Source organism: Schistocerca americana, unplaced genomic scaffold (assembly GCF_021461395.2).
Source record: "Schistocerca americana isolate TAMUIC-IGC-003095 unplaced genomic scaffold, iqSchAmer2.1 HiC_scaffold_437, whole genome shotgun sequence".
Classification (NCBI taxonomy): domain Eukaryota; kingdom Metazoa; phylum Arthropoda; class Insecta; order Orthoptera; family Acrididae; genus Schistocerca; species Schistocerca americana.
This window is the reverse complement of record NW_025726167.1, coordinates 5,001-10,000: the sequence shown is the minus strand read 5'-3', so window position 1 is coordinate 10,000 and position 5,000 is coordinate 5,001. Positions and strand designations below refer to the sequence as shown.

At 52.7% G+C, this 5,000-nt stretch overlaps 1 non-coding gene across 1 annotated transcript in view; it reads right to left on the bottom strand.

Moving 5' to 3' along the window:
* The window catches only part of LOC124582983, a 1,910-nt gene extending 628 nt beyond the window's left edge, over positions 1-1,282 (bottom strand). Inside the window, exon 1 of the ribosomal RNA XR_006974016.1 lies at positions 1-1,282. This exon is cut by the window's left edge and continues 628 nt beyond it. This is a non-coding gene — a ribosomal RNA (small subunit ribosomal RNA).
* Between the last annotated feature and the right edge of the window lie 3,718 nt (positions 1,283-5,000).

Genomic DNA, 5,000 nt, shown 5'->3' with positions numbered 1-5,000 from the left:
TAAGCCGCAGGCTCCACTCCTGGTGGTGCCCTTCCGTCAATTCCTTTAAGTTTCAGCTTTGCAACCATACTTCCCCCGGAACCCAAAAGCTTTGGTTTCCCGGAGGCTGCCCGCCGAGTCATCGGAGGAACTGCGGCGGATCGCTGGCTGGCATCGTTTATGGTTAGAACTAGGGCGGTATCTGATCGCCTTCGAACCTCTAACTTTCGTTCTTGATTAATGAAAACATACTTGGCAAATGCTTTCGCTTCTGTTCGTCTTGCGACGATCCAAGAATTTCACCTCTAACGTCGCAATACGAATGCCCCCGCCTGTCCCTATTAATCATTACCTCGGGTTCCGAAAACCAACAAAATAGAACCGAGGTCCTATTCCATTATTCCATGCACACAGTATTCAGGCGGGCTTGCCTGCTTTAAGCACTCTAATTTGTTCAAAGTAAACGTGCCGGCCCACCGAGACACTCACTCAAGAGCACCCTGGTAGGATTGCAACGGGGTCCGCCTCGGGACGCACGAGCACGCACGAGGCGCGTCGCACGCCTTCAGCTCGCCCCACCGGCAGGACGTCCCACGATACATGCCAGTTAAACACCGACGGGCGGTGAACCAACAGCGTGGGACACAAATCCAACTACGAGCTTTTTAACCGCAACAACTTTAATATACGCTATTGGAGCTGGAATTACCGCGGCTGCTGGCACCAGACTTGCCCTCCAATAGATACTCGTTAAAGGATTTAAAGTGTACTCATTCCGATTACGGGGCCTCGGATGAGTCCCGTATCGTTATTTTTCGTCACTACCTCCCCGTGCCGGGAGTGGGTAATTTGCGCGCCTGCTGCCTTCCTTGGATGTGGTAGCCGTTTCTCAGGCTCCCTCTCCGGAATCGAACCCTGATTCCCCGTTACCCGTTACAACCATGGTAGGCGCAGAACCTACCATCGACAGTTGATAAGGCAGACATTTGAAAGATGCGTCGCCGGTACGAGGACCGTGCGATCAGCCCAAAGTTATTCAGAGTCACCAAGGCAAACGGACCGGACGAGCCGACCGATTGGTTTTGATCTAATAAAAGCGTCCCTTCCATCTCTGGTCGGGACTCTGTTTGCATGTATTAGCTCTAGAATTACCACAGTTATCCAAGTAACGTGGGTACGATCTAAGGAACCATAACTGATTTAATGAGCCATTCGCGGTTTCACCTTAATGCGGCTTGTACTGAGACATGCATGGCTTAATCTTTGAGACAAGCATATGACTACTGGCAGGATCAACCAGGGAGCTGCGTCAACTAGAGCTGAGCAGCCGGCCGCCCGGGAGTGTGTCCCGGGGGCCCGCGCGAACACGCAAGCGTCCGCTCAATTATTCTGCAAACAGGAGGAGGCTGAGCTCCCCTGCACAATACACCTCGAAACCCTCTCAGGTCCCGGCGGCGCGCAGCGCCGTCCTAAGTACTTGGTCGGGTTCGAGAGAGGCGCAATCGCCCGGAGTTTGGCGAGTAGACGCTTTAGGTGCGACCACCCGTGCTCCCAACTGAGCTTGCCGCTGCCGACAGAGGCCCGGGAGCGTGCTGTCGTGGCATTGCCGGCGGGAGACAACACGCGCCACCTACGGTGGCCGGCAGCTCCAACGCCAGCGCCACAGAAGGACAAAAGCCCCACTTGGGTGCCGAAGCGAACTCTCCCAGCACAGCGCACGCGCCAACACGTCCGCACAGCTGCGATACAAACCACCTGCGAGAACCGCAGAGGCGACCGAGCAGCAGACGGCGTCGCGGCGCCGAGCGCCGGGCGGCGGCGCATCCTCAGCGCACACAGTCCTCAATCGGACCAGCACACTGCAGATGTCCACCGCGCTTCGCACCGGGCCCGCGAGGACCTACTTTGGCCGCACGGCGCCGCGTGCAGGGTGCGCCGGCGCGCAGCTGCGCCGCCTGCCGCCTCCGTCGGCCGGCGCGCCTGCCACTGGCCGCCCCCACCAGCCGGCTGTAGCGCGTGCGCCCACGCACCGCGCGGCCAGCACGCCGGGAGGCCCCCCCTCACCGGCCGGGGACGGTCCCACCCAGCCACCGCCGCGTATCGCTTCACACCCACATGCCATTCACGTTCGTGGGCATGGTGGGTATCGCTGAAACAACCGGTTGGTAGCTCAACCGATCGTCGCCATCACTGATTCACCTCTAGCGAGAACAACCGCACCACAACCGTTTACCAGTTGTTCATTTGCGTAACGTCACCAGCAAACGTAGACGTCCATCGCCATTTGCAAATTCAACGATTGTTGCATGCCTGTGTCAGGTGTCACGACACACTATGTCTGCCCACATACACGCAACAACATGTGCACGCTTCGCGAACACGTGGAAGGTGGCCCCCGTACGTATGCGATGTCCATTGCGCGAACGACTGTCAACCGGCCTCTGTCGCATGTCGCAGATGTGGAACGCAGTGCACCATGCTATCACGGTGTGTGAGAAGAGACGACTACGTCTGACAACACGCGCCACTACATCAACAGACGGCTCATGCTGATCGCCATCCACGGCATACCATACTGCAATCCAGCTCTTATAGGGAGACGACACGTAGCTGAGTGCACAATATTTGGACCGTATGGTTCGCCGTTGTTGGCGCAGTCGTGGTACGGTCACACATGTACCACGATGTATCATTCAGTACATGAGGACCAATGTGCAGTACAGTGTGTGATTTGGACGTACAACATCAGCGGACAGTTGACACACGCCGTACCACAACGTAGGCTGTGCTTCGCCATGCAAATGCCAATGAACAACTGCGAAGGGCATTGAGCATGTACGTCCTGCTGCCATCCGCATTACAGTGTATAGCTGCAAGGTGTTTAACATGAAGCGATACTCTGGGGACCAGGCAGTGCGAGTAGCAAACTATATTGCGGGGGTTGCAGTTAGGCAACACCACACTAATTTAACGCGTCGTATGACAATTACAGAGCAGGTTAAGGCCCAACGTGTGTTGGGTTAAGGCCCAACGTGTGTTGGGTTAAGGCCCAACGTGTGTTGGGTTAAGGCCCAACGTGTGTTGGGTTAAGGCCCAACGTGTGTTGGGTTAAGGCCCAACGTGTGTTGGGTTAAGGCCCAACGTGTGTTGGGTTAAGGCCCAACGTGTGTTGGGTTAAGGCCCAACGTGTGTTGGGTTAAGGCCCAACGTGTGTTGGGTTAAGGCCCAACGTGTGTTGGGTTAAGGCCCAACGTGTGTTGGGTTAAGGCCCAACGTGTGTTGGGTTAAGGCCCAACGTGTGTTGGGTTAAGGCCCAACGTGTGTTGGGTTAAGGCCCAACGTGTGTTGGGTTAAGGCCCAACGTGTGTTGGGTTAAGGCCCAACGTGTGTTGGGTTAAGGCCCAACGTGTGTTGGGTTAAGGCCCAACGTGTGTTGGGTTAAGGCCCAACGTGTGTTGGGTTAAGGCGCAACGTGTGTTGGGTTAAGGCGCAACGTGGGTTACGTTAAGGCGCAACGTGGGTTACGTTAAGGCGCAACGTGGGTTACGTTAAGGCGCAACGTGGGTTACGTTAAGGCGCAACGTGGGTTACGTTAAGGCGCAACGTGGGTTACGTTAAGGCGCAACGTGGGTTACGTTAAGGCGCAACGTGGGTTACGTTAAGGCGCAACGTGGGTTACGTTAAGGCCCAATATAGGTTAGGTTAAGGCCCAATATAGGTTAGGTTAAGGCCCAATATAGGTTAGGTTAAGGCCCAATATAGGTTAGGTTAAGGCCCAATATAGGTTAGGTTAAGGTACAATATAGGTTAGGTTAAGGTACAATATAGGTTAGGTTAAGGTACAATATAGGTTAGGTTAAGGTACAATATGGGTTAGGTTAAGGTACAATATGGGTTAGGTTAAGGCGCAATATGGGTTAGGTTAAGGCGCAATATGGGTTAGGTTAAGGCGCAATATGGGTTAGGTTAAGGCGCAATATGGGTTAGGTTAAGGCGCAATATGGGTTAGGTTAAGGCGCAATATGGGTTAGGTTAAGGCGCAATATGGGTTAGGTTAAGGCGCAATATGGGTTAGGTTAAGGCGCAATATGGGTTAGGTTAAGGTACAATATAGGTTAGGTTAAGGTACAATATAGGTTAGGTTAAGGTACAATATAGGTTAGGTTAAGGTACAATATGGGTTAGGTTAAGGTACAATATAGGTTAGGTTAAGGCACAATATGGGTTAGGTTAAGGCGCAATATGGGTTAGGGTAAGGCGCAATATGGGTTAGGTTAAGGCGCAATATGGGTTAGGTTAAGGCGCAACGTGGGTTACGTTAAGGCGCAACGTGGGTTACGTTAAGGCGCAACGTGGGTTACGTTAAGGCGCAACGTGGGTTACGTTAAGGCGCAACGTGGGTTACGTTAAGGCGCAACGTGGGTTACGTTAAGGCCCAATATAGGTTAGGTTAAGGCCCAATATAGGTTAGGTTAAGGCCCAATATAGGTTAGGTTAAGGCCCAATATAGGTTAGGTTAAGGCCCAATATAGGTTAGGTTAAGGTACAATATAGGTTAGGTTAAGGTACAATATAGGTTAGGTTAAGGTACAATATGGGTTAGGTTAAGGCGCAATATGGGTTAGGTTAAGGCGCAATATGGGTTAGGTTAAGGCGCAATATGGGTTAGGTTAAGGCGCAACGTGGGTTACGTTAAGGCGCAACGTGGGTTACGTTAAGGCGCAACGTGGGTTACGTTAAGGCGCAACGTGGGTTACGTTAAGGCGCAACGTGGGTTACGTTAAGGCCCAATATAGGTTAGGTTAAGGCCCAATATAGGTTAGGTTAAGGCCCAATATAGGTTAGGTTAAGGCCCAATATAGGTTAGGTTAAGGTACAATATGGGTTAGGTTAAGGTACAATATGGGTTAGGTTAAGGTACAATATAGGTTAGGTTAAGGCGCAACGTGGGTTACGTTAAGGCCCAATATAGGTTAGGTTAAGGCCCAATATAGGTTAGGTTAAGGCCCAATATAGGTTAG